The sequence below is a fragment of the Hibiscus syriacus genome, unplaced genomic scaffold, assembly GCF_006381635.1.
Source record: "Hibiscus syriacus cultivar Baekdansim isolate YM2019G1 unplaced genomic scaffold, ASM638163v2 tig00110377_pilon, whole genome shotgun sequence".
NCBI classification, from domain to species: Eukaryota; Viridiplantae; Streptophyta; class Magnoliopsida; order Malvales; family Malvaceae; genus Hibiscus; species Hibiscus syriacus.
In genome coordinates, this window is record NW_024062711.1 from 108,837 (window position 1) to 121,160 (window position 12,324).

The 12,324-nt window shown below is 35.6% G+C and overlaps 1 pseudogene; it reads left to right on the plus strand.

Annotated features, from left to right (window-relative positions):
- Nucleotides 1-4,544: 4,544 nt before the first annotated feature.
- Nucleotides 4,545-11,606, plus strand: LOC120121579 (annotated as a pseudogene).
- The last annotated feature ends 718 nt before the right edge of the window (nt 11,607-12,324 follow it).

Below are 12,324 nucleotides of genomic sequence, written 5' to 3' on the forward strand. Positions count from 1 at the left end.
AAAGATTGGCATGAGAAGTTGCCCTTTGCTCTGTTTGCTTATCGAACTTCAGTACGGACTTCAACTGGGGCAACTCCGTTTTCTTTGGTTTATGGGATGGAAGCTGTCTTACCTATTGAGGTGGAAATTCCCTCACTTCGGATTTTTTCAGAGGTAAAGCTTGATGAGGCAGAATGGGTCCAAGCTAGGTATGACCAGTTGAATTTGATTGAAGAAAAGAGATTGAAAGCTATTTGTCATGGTCAGATGTACCAAAAACGTATGATACGGGCACATGGTAAGAAAGTTCGCCTTCGAGAATTCCATGAGGGAGATTTGGTGCTTAAAAGGATTTTGCCTATTCAGAAGGATTTCAGAGGAAAATGGATGTCCAATTGGGAAGGACCTTATGTTGTCAAGAAGGCCTTTTCTGGGGGAGCTCTAGTCCTAACTGAAATGGACGGGTCAGAATTACCATATCCAGTGAATTCCGATGCTGTTAAGATATTTTGCTTGAAGAAGAAATAAAGAGAAAAGAAGAAAATGAGAAAAAAGAAAAAATAAAAAAAACGAAAAAAAAGAGAGAAAAAATGAAAAAGGAATAAAAGAGAAAAATGAAAAAAAGAGAAATAAAAGGAGGGTTCAAGACGAAAACCCGAAAAGGGCGTCTTGGAACCAAAGGATGTCTCAAGTTGAAAACCGCAAAGGGCGACTTGAGTTGAGTTGGAATTCAGAATTCGTGCATGGTGGAGGTTCTGAATCAATTTTGGAAGTGGAAAGAGCTCCTGATATGGATAGTAACAATGACAGTTGGTGATCAGAATGAGACTAAAGATTAATGAGTCTAGGAATGAGACTAAAGATTAATGAGTCTCGATTGAAATAACCAAGAGAAAATGCATATGAGATTCAACTGGTTTAGGGCATCCAATGATAGATATTTGGAGTTTAGAAGTAGCTTCATACTCGTAAGCATCACAATTTTGGAGATCCTTCTGACAGAAGCTACACTCGAGATATTCTAACGGCGTGCCAGTTCAAAAGCATTTGCATTATGATATTTGAAGACCCTACTCTTTTGTTCTTTTATGTTTCCAGTTAAAAGTTTGCCATTTAGTTGCCTAAAATTCTCTGTATTTATATAAATGAAGAGATGTCTTTTCTTGATAAGCATTAAAAGATGACCCAAGGAGGTTATCATTGGTCGAGAAGTTGGTCAGGGATACTGACGGGTTACAAGAAAGAATAAGTCAAGGTACTGTTAAGGCGAGAGATATGGAATTGAGATTGTCAACTGGGGTGAACTGATCAACGTTCTGTGCCAAGATGAAGCCGAGTTCCATCGAGATCAAAAGGAGATAGAGTTCCTACAAAGAAGAAAACATTGAATTGCATAATTGCATACATTTTAGGCATGAGTAGGATCATGGCATTCATAATCGCATGATGGCTTAAATATCTACAGGTTTCCAGGGATAGTTGAAGATTGAAGATATGAAAGCATCGAGATGAAGATAACTGGTTTGACCTTTGAAGCAAATCATCTATAAGCCTTCACGAAAGAGTAGTGAAGCAAATAAGTTCGTTGAAGATTGAGTCCTATACTCTCTGAATGAATAGGGAGCGGACAAGTTCGTTGAAGATTGAGTCCTATACTCTCTGAATGAATAGGGAGCGGACAAGTTCGTTGAAGATTGAGTCCTATACTCTGCGGACAAGTTCGTTGAAGATTGAGTCCTATACTCTCTGAATGAATAGGGAGCGGACAAGTTCGTTGAAGATTGAGTCCTACTCTCTGAATGAATAGGGAGCGGACAATTCGTTGAAGATTGAGTCCTATACTCTCTGAATGAATAGGGAGCGGACAAGTTCGTTGAAGATTGAGTCCTATACTCTCTGAAGGAATAGAGAGCGGACTAGTTCGTTGAAGATTGAGTCCTATACTCCCTGAAAGAATAGGGAGCGGACCTGTTTATTGAAGATTTTTCGAGTTCTATACTCTCTGAAGGAATAGAGAGCGGACCCGTTTTATTAAAGATTGTTCAAGTCTTATACTCTCTGAATGAATAGAGAGCAGACACGTTTTATGAAGATTGTTCGAGTCTTATACTTCCTGAAGGAATAGGGAGCAGGCTCGTCATTTGAAGATTTTTCAAGTATTTATCCTGACGTAACATTCTTAGGACCAGACAAATTCGGTCATCTTTTGATCTTTGCTCTATTCTCGTTACACGACAATGAGCAAAGAGGGGCAGCTGTAGATGCTCGTTTTTGTCCTAGGTCCAATACAAGACTCAAAGTGGATTGCATGACTAAAATAAGTATGACAGTTTGTAATACCCAGTGAATAACCAAGTCAGAATAATAGGTTACTTTGTGTTAGCTAGTTCCTTGGGTGTGCGTCCTTTTTTTAGTTAGCATTGCCTTGAATGAACGGTAATATGTTGATGCGAAGAATAATGAATAAGCCTTTGTGTTTATATGAGAAGGATATATTGAAATTAATTCTTTGGAAGCAACATCATAATCTCAAATGCTCTATTGGATCCTGCAGTGGTGGCAGTGCAGGTGAGGTGAGCTCCTCATACCGATCAGTATCAAAGTTTTAATCATCTACTTTCTGATAAATGCCCATATTATTGTTTGCAGTGTTTTGCATAAATGAATTTGGATTGTTGAGCTTGAGCACGAGAATGCTCATTCCCCCCAATTTTCTCTCTCTCCTCTCTCTCTCTCTTCTATATATATATATATATAATATATATATATATATATATGAAAATCATACCCTTGATATAGCTCATTAGGAGAAGCACAATACATGCATGTAGAATGCAGTTAACAACATAAACTGATGAATTTTGCAACTGATTAACTTTAGTAAACCCAGTATGATTCACGTATTCTAACAGTTTTAGTTGCAGCATTTCAAGCGTACTCGTGTGCCTCCACGATGGAGCAACTGTGATCAAGCTGATCTAAGGTTGGCTCGATAACTATCATAAGAAAATGAAAGCAACCTTCAATATTTAGATAAAAGTTGTGTAAATAAACTTTGGCATTGCCAAAATAAACTTATAGTTAGCTCTATTTTTCTTTGCTTCTTCCCCACACGGTCATGGTCATGAAATGGATGCATTCACTTTAGGGGAAAACTGATACTCTGTGAGAGCCCATGAAATGTATGTTGGATTGTTCGCAGCAATGAATCCCGTGAGAACACGGGGACCAACTATTACAACTAATATACTCATGCTTCTTTAAGAACCACATTGGCATGTGATCAAGCTGGTACTGGAACACACATTGCTGTTATCACTCGTACAACTTTCGGATATAATATATAAAATGCAAAGGCTGAAGATATTCTTAAACAACATGAATGGGCTAAATTGAATTAAACAAATTAACGATGAAGTGGTTAATATATGGATTTCTTCGCTACAAGTTAATTTTCATAAAATCATTTTTGTATTAATTAAAAACGATTATTAATTATTTTTACTTTTGAAAGATGTAATTTAAATTGTTAATAGGCGAAATGAACCTTATTAATAGGCGATGGGTGGCAGACTGAGAGCTCGTGAATTAAAAATAACCTTTTATAATTTAGTCTACCTTTTTCTTATGATTAGAGCGAAACAATGGCCGAATTCATGCTCAAAGAATCGAAATATAATGATTTCAAAATTTTAGAATTTAATGATAACATCATTCAGTCAACGTGATGATCATCACCGCAAATAATAGTCAAAATTTGAGTTGATAGCGACGTGACTCAATAATAATAAATTTTAACAGAGAAAAATAATCAAACGATGAAAACAAATAATTTAACTTTTTTAAATTTTTTAATCAAAGTAAAAATATAAATAAAATGAATAGTACAGTTTATAATTTTATAATTCCATAAATCCCATTATTTTGCAGAAGGATTTTCAAGTTCAATTTTACATTAATTTAAGAAATGATTTTTAAATTCCAATTTAATCAAAAGCGAGTGAAGCAGGAGAAATTAAACATAAAAATTTAATTTTGAACAAATCAAAGTTAATTTTTATTAATTTAAAATAATATAAGATAATATATGTTAAAGATAAACTTTAATTTTTTTTACATTGAAGATTTATGCTATTGATATCAATATATTCAAATTTAAATTTTAAAAAAATAACAACAATTATTTAAGAAAACCACTTGCTTCGTATAAACTTAAAAGATTTTATTGTAACAGTATTCACGAGATTTATTTCAACTAAATCAACCATTAATTAATTTTCTTTAAATAATAATTTAATATAACTGACATGGAATGTTCACTGTCACTCTCTCTATTCCTTTCTCATTCCCCCCCCCCCCCAAAACACACAATTGGCGGCCTAAATTTGTCAATATGACACCGCTTTCATTTCAACCACAGTATAAAGTTTTTGTCTCAGCCATTTCCTCTCCAAAGACACAACCCGACTCAGTGGTGACCCAGTGGCTCTCTACTTCTTTGATTCTTTTTTACTTTTACCTTTTTTTCAGTGGACAAAGCGAAAAAAAGCGAAGAATCGATAAAAATCAGCTAAAGTCGTACAAAATCTACGGTTTGATAAGGTGATCGGGGCTTGGAAGATGACGAGTCCGTTCACGCAGGGCAGTAGTAGGTGTTTGTCGATTACTCCGGGATCTAGGGTTTTGAAGAGTCCCCTTGTAGATGCTCGTTTTGTCCTAGGTCCAATACAAGACTCAAAGTGGATTGCATGACTAAAATAAGTATGACATTTGTAATACCCAGTGAATAACCAAGTCAGATTATTTTTGGAGCCACGTAAGAAGCAATGAGGCAAACGGTTATGAAAAGAGAGTAAAACTGAAGAAAACAGTTTGTAAGTGGGGGCACGACCTGAAGAGCAGTTTTTTAGGAAGAGTTAAACTAAAAGAGAGGGCAGTTTTGTTAACTAGGGGGGAACCTCATCAACGGGGGGACGAGAACAAAAACAGAATCAAAAAGAAAAAAAGGGTGAAAAGAAAACCAACGAAGGTTGGCCTGAAGGAAGAGGCGGAGAGAAGTAGAAGAAGAGGATAGAAGGAAATGAGAGTGTAGAACGGCGTTGTGGACCGGTTTAGCCAAGTGAGATTAGGGTTTAAGGCGCTCAGGGTATCACATATATTAGATCTTCAAAACGGCAGCACTTTGTGGATGACTGATTCATGTGGGTTATTTGACACTTGGGTCTTTGAATTTTCAGTTTCATGCATTTTGATCCTTAAACATTGTGTCCGTGTTTCTAATTTTGACTCTGTGTTCTATCCGAATGTAATGTTAGTCCTTAATATGAATGTGTTAATACTTATTGTTTAGACATTTCACTTTTACTTTCTATGTTTCATTTCAGTCCCTAGATTGAAGTTTTCATGTTTCTAATTTTATTTATTTAGTTCATATTTATTTAATTTCGTCCTAATATTGATGCGTTTAATGTCTGTTGTTTAGATATTAGATTTTAAAGTTTTACTTGTTTCATTTTAGTCCGTGCTTAAGTTTCTTTTGTGTATGTGGTATGATTATTTCGTTAGGGTATATGCTATTTCTAGGCTGAATGATGATGATATGTATGCATGTACACATAGGTTGTTCATTAATTAGATAATCATTTTATGTATATATTGATTTTATGATATCCTCACGTGCATAACTCGACCATATGACATAATTGGATTAAGGGTATATACTTTTAATTTAAAATTTTGAAGTGGGCAGTCATAACTGATTTGAGGTCCGCTTTTAATGATTTTAAATTAAAAATTTATCCCGAAAGTGAAACCAAAAAAATTGATTCGTCACCTAAAATTTGGGAATGAGAGATAAAGAAATGTTCGTTTATTTAAATATATCGAGAAGAGGTTGTTATATCTTTAGATCTGGTCTCGATATTTGTAATAATCGAACATTCTTTATCTTTCTAAAACGACTTGGTAATTTTAATTTATTATTTTGAGTGCTTTTGAATGTTTTAAATTTACATTTTTATTTGATGGGATCAAAAATCAAAATGAATCCGAATTTGTAACGTTCATTGCAAAGACGTTAATTAATCGATTAGGTACCGATTTAGGGCGTTGTGGGGGTGCTAATCCTTCCCCACGTAATCGACTCCCGAACTCGGATTTTGGTAACGCAGACCTCATTTGTTGTTTTAATTAAAACTCATTTTTATTTAAAATGACATCATTTTTTGGTGCCCAATCACACCCTAATCAAATATTGGTGGCGACTCTTTGAATTGTATTTTTTCGATCGTAAAGGAAATCTAAAAATTTTCGAAACGAGAGGTCTTTTAAATCGCATATGTTTTTAAAATGAAAAGAGACAATTAAGAATTAATGCGGTTTTCAAATTCTCACCTTTTTCACCTATTAAGAAAAAATCGTTTCGACACCCTTGGTGACGAAACGATCTGGAAGCGGCTCAAAGAAGCTGGATTCGATGAAGAATCCATCAAGAAGAGAGATAAAGCTGCTCTAATTGCTTATATTGCGAAGCTTGAAGCAGAGGTTTGCTTCAAACTTTAAACTGATCTTCTCAAATTATTTTCATGATTGTATTTCTTTTTCAGGGCTTTTTTTTGGGGGTTTTTGGTGCCATAGGTAAAAATATATTTTGAACAATTAAATTGTGAGCTGTAAAGATGGATACAGAATAACATCATCAACGACTTCGAGGGTTTCAGCTTGAGTTCCAAAGCTTCTAATGAAAATTAAAATGATATATGCAAGTTTACTGTGAAAAATATAGGTAGTGGAACTGATCTTTAACATATTTCAGCATAAAAGGATAATGAATTCTTAAAGTGTTTTAGCATCTTGCATATAAAGTTGTTTCAGTAATTTTGACGATCTGAATCATCTGATTTATGAGGTTAATTTTCAATGTCGAACTACCAAATTAAGTCTTGAACATTACTTTGGGTTAGAACTTCTGTATTTCACTTAAATGCCAATTTAGTTGCATATATGTGTTCTCATTGTATGAGCTTTGATGGAACAACCTTGATTATTCTACCTATCTGTTTGAAAATTTTTATTGAATTTTTGTTTCCACTTGTGGTAGCCATTAGCTGGTTGATGTTTTGGGCATGCAAATGACACCTTTGAATCAAGTTGTAGGTTTATAAGAGCTTTTAGGAGAATTTTTTGTGTCTTTTTGTGGTTCTTTTAATTGTTTCATTGTTTTTGGTTGGCATTTTCTCGCCTTCTCTGTCATAATTTTGGGATTGAGTGTTTTTAATTGGAAGTTTTTCCTTGTAAGTTTTTTTCACTTGTTAGTACCAATGGATGGCACTTTATTAAGTTGTGATCTTTACCTAGCTTGATGCGAAAAAATGACTGCTTCGTACAAAGGATAAGAGCGTGGATTGACAGTAATCTTGGTTTAACAGATGATGAACCTTGCAATGTTCACATGTTGCTTATAAGTTCATGCTGTAAATCTTTAATTCATTCTCTGCTTCTTGTCGCATAACTGCTAACAAATTTAAATATTTGTTTATGTATGTAGCTTTCTGATCACCAGCACCACATGGGCCTTCTTACATCGGAAGGAAAGGAGTTAGCTTCCAAGTATGAACAAATTAAAGCCTCTGCTGAAGCAAGTGAGCTAAGGCATAAGCGTGATCAAGCTGCACATATATGTGCTCTTGCAGAAGCAAAAAAGCGTGAGGATGGTTTGAAGAAAGCTTTAGGAGTTGAGAAAGAATGCCTAGCTAGTGTATGGTTATTATTTGGACTCTCTCTATATTGTAGTTATTTTCCTTTTTCGCTTTTCTTTGAGCATCTTTACATGTTTCTTTGTACTTTGTCATTGGATTTTATAGATTGAGAAGGCTTTACATGCTGCAAAGTCTTTACAGGCAGAAGCTACCCTCATCCAACGCGATGCTAAGCGAAAGCTCCAAGAAGATGAAGCACGTGAAGATGACCTTTGTAGACGCATTGTATTGTTCAAAAATGAGTATGTCGTATGTATTGTGTTTTCCTTCTTCATGTTGTTTGTACTGTCATTTTCTTTTTTTGATTGTTTCTCTGTTTTTTCCTTATTAGTTTGAGTTGACATGCTTTTATTCCCAGAAGGAAGTACTTGTGCTCTATATATCTGATCTTTATTCATACAATGCAGTCTTTTCTGTGATGGATTGCAATATGATTTAGGTCTTGTAATGAAATGTTCCTATAATAAGAATCTACAGCATGATTGATAGTAATCTAATTAAATTGTTTATACGAGACAGACATGATTGAATCACCTGTTGCTGAAAGTAAGCAACTAAAAACTAATTGGCTGGGTCAGGGTGGTTTCTGTGGAAATGTGCATGGTTTGTTACATTTGTACTGTTTGCTGATGGTAATATAATTCGTACAATAGTTTTTACCATGATTTCAGATCGTGCAAGAAGTCTATAAATTCAAACGAATTTTGGTTCTATGAGTGTTAATTATTTGGTTCTATGTTTTAGTTCCGATGCAAAAGAGAGAGAGATCACCCGTGAACGGCAATTGCTGAGTGAGAGGCAGAAGATTGTACAACAAGAACATGAAAGACTGCTTGATGGACAAGCTTCCATGAATCAAAGAGAGGAGTATATTTCCAGTAGAACTCAAGAAATAAATCAACTTGAAAAGGAGTTGCAGTCTTCAAAAGTTGATATTGAAAAGGAACGAAGAGCTTTGAAGGATGAGAAATCCAACTTTGAGTTGACTTTAGTTTCTCTGTCAAAAAGGGAGGAGGTTGCATATTTCATTTGCCCATAACAGTTTCTGATTTGGGGTGCTATTTCATGTGAATTCGTTGCTTTTACTTCATCTAAAGTCATAATAATTCAGTTCTTCTGTCAAGCATGCAGGCCATTATTGAGCGAGAAGCTTTGCTTAGCAAGAAAGAGAAAGATCTGCTTGTTTCTCAAGAGAAACTTGCAAACAAGGACTTTGTGAGTTATATTTTGTTGAACACTGTTCAATATGTTCATTTTGTTCCTGTTTCTTTTATCGGAAATTTATGCTTTTCACTGAATGATGCAGGATGAATTTCGCAAGGCTATTGCCAGTCATGAAAATGCATTGAGAACCAGAAACTCTGAGTTTGAGGCTGAGCTTGAGCTCAGGCGCAAATTGGTGGAAGACGAGATAGAAACGAAGAGACGGGCAATGGAGTTAAAGGAGATGGATATCAATCACAAGGAGGATCAAATTTGTGAAAGAGAACATGATCTTGAAGTTCAATTGAGGATATTAGCAGAGAAGGAGAAGGAAGTGGTTGAGAAGTCGAGTCTCGTGGACGTGAGAGACAAAAGTGTTGGTGCTTTGGAAAAAGACCTTGAGTTGAAGAAATCCCTTTTAGAAAAAGAGAGGGAAGAGATCAGTAAAATGAAACTAGAGCTTCAGAAGTCACTGTCGTTATTGGAAGATAAACGAAACCAGGTTGATTGTGAAAAGGAGAAACTAGAAGCCCTGAGAAGTGATATGCATGAATTATCGTCTTTAGAATTAAAACTGAAGGAAGAACTTGATATGGTTAGGGCTCAAAAATTGGACCTGATGGCTGATCTTGATAGGTTGGAAGTAGAAAAGGCAAAATTTGAAACTGAGTGGGAGTCGATTGATGAAAAAAGAGAAGAGTTGCGGAAGGAAGCAGCACGTGTTTGTGAGGAGAGAGAAGCAATTTCAAAGTTTCTCAAGGATGAGCGTGATAGATTGAGAAATGAGTGCGATATGATGCGAGAGCAACATAACAAGGATGTAGGATCATTGAATCGTGAGAGAGAGGAATTCATGAAAAAGATGGCGTCTGAGCATTCTGATTGGTTCCACAAGATTCAACAAGAGCGTGCTGATTTCTTGTTAGGAATTGAAATATAAAAGAGGGAGCGGGAAAAATTGTATTGAGAAAAGGCATGAAGAATTGGAAAGTTCTTTTAAGGAAAGGGAGGAAGTATTTGAGCGAGAAAAGAAAAATCAACTTGATCATATTAATGCTCTAAAGGAAAACGCGGAGAAAGAGTTGGAACGAGCTACTTTAGAAATGAGAAGGCTTGATGCTGAGCGGTTGGAAATCAAGTTGGACCGTGAGCGAAGGGAACATGAATGGGCTGACTTGAAAAAGTCTATTGAGGAACTTAAGGTGCAAAGACACAAATTGAAGCAACAGAGGGAATTATTACATGAAGATAGAAAAGAGATACATGTTGAGATTGAAGAGTTAAAACAGTTGGGGGACTTGAAAGCTGCTTTGGAGAGCATGAAAGTGGCTCAAATGCAGCGCTCTATTGTTGAGCTTAGCCAGCATAAAGCATCTGAAAGAAAGAATCTGCAGCAGCAAGCTGTCGTGCAAAATGTTGAACCTGGTTCAGATAAAAATAAGGTTTTTACTCTGAATGGCAATGGATTCAGCTCTCTGATGCCAAAACCAGATAGTACTCCTAACTCAGCCCATTTCTCTTGGATCAAGCGCTGCAGTGAATTGATATTCAAGCATACCCCTGCCAAGGCCCAAATTAAGCCTGAAGGATCTTCGATATCTGACCTTGAAGATGGATGCTTGACGTCAGCTGGAAGGAAAAGGAGAGTTGACAACATACCTTCAAATGACACTAAAAATAGTTGGCAAAAGAAAGCGGCTTCTGTAATTGCAGAGGATAGTACTCCCTGGTATCCACTTTTGTACTTAAATTGATTTGTTTTAGCATGTTCTTCTTTGATGCACATATCTTACTTTTCATTACAATGTCATTTGTTCTTTTTCAGTGTAAATTCCATTGAATCAAATACAGTGCTGGATCAGCCTGCATTGATGTCATGCAACCAAAATCAAGGAGGGGTTGATGAGACCAATGCGTGGACTGGTGATAGAGTAGCTGATATTTCTGAAGTCATCCATGTAAAAGAAACTTTAGAGTTTTCCAATCGAGGAAATATTCATGGAAATGCTACAGGAGACGATGGTAAATCTGGAGAACCCTTTGTGGTGCAAAAAGTACTTGTGGGGAATGCTTCTCGAGTTACCAAGCACCCCTCTCAGGTAATTTCTGGTTGTACTTGTCTGCATGTTTCTTGCATGCTGATGACTATCGACATTTTACTGGACTCTTATTTACAATGTGAACTCTTTGCTCTTGTTATTTTCCTTACCAATGCTGCATCTCCATTTTTAACAGTACTATTACCTGTTTTTGAGCAAGTTAATAAATTTTCTCATAGTAGGTATACAAGTGGATCAGACATTAATTCTTCCATCTTGTAGGAAGTGTTCCGTGACATTTAGTCGGCGCATCGTTGTATATGTTTTCTTAATATATGTTTTATGACACACTTTCCTTATCAGTCTTTATTATGTATCCCTAAGGTTCATGCAATTTTTTATTCTGTAGCCAATGGAAGGCAAGTAAGAAAAAGATGAACAGAAGTTTGAAGATGATGTTGCTGCTGCCAAACCAGATGAGGATGAGAAAACCGAATTGAGGGCAGGGCTGAAGCAGTTGTTATAGCAATATAATTTCCTTTTCAGCTGCTAGAGTCGATTGATGTTTTAACTATTTTGCACAAAGGTACTATGTTTCTTTCCTGTCTTGCATCCGTGTCTTTGTGAAATCATGAATAATAGACAGTGATGAATCATTGAATTTGAAAATCACTCCTTTTGGTATATTGCAAAAGAGCAGAAGGGACTCGTATATACACGGGAAGGGATTAATTTGCAATCAGCAAACCATTTTAACTAACTTGGATCTTGTTAAATAAAAAAAAAACATGTAAATGCTTGTTCATCCTCTTTTTTTCGTTTGGTGTTGGTTTTCGAGTAGTAGATGGTTTTGTGATATTTTCTTGGTTTGTGTAGAGTGGTGGCGGTGGTGCGGTAGGTTTTGATTGAGAGTGAGAATTGTGAATTGTGATGGTTTGGTGGCTGATATGAATGACAAAATCTATAAGATTTTGGGGGAGTTAGGTGTGGTGTTTGAGATTTGTTGGGATGGATTGATTGATTCTTTGTTTACTCCCTCAATCTAAGAGGTGATAATTTATAATATTTTAAGGGATAAAAGTAAATTATTAATAAAAAATATATTTTAAAAATTTCAGTCTTATCTCATGCCTACTTGGAAACAAACTTTTCCTAGGCAAACTGCCCGTGTGTCCGGTTTTCCAAACCAAGACACTAGTTTGAACTGAGAACTGAACATTTTATTTTGAAAAGAAAAAATTGGAGGAACCTAAAACTTGGAAACAATTTGAAAACATGCACTAATTATATAAAGTTCAGAGCTCATTTCTTTCAAGACTTTGATAAGAAATAATCATTTGCACTTG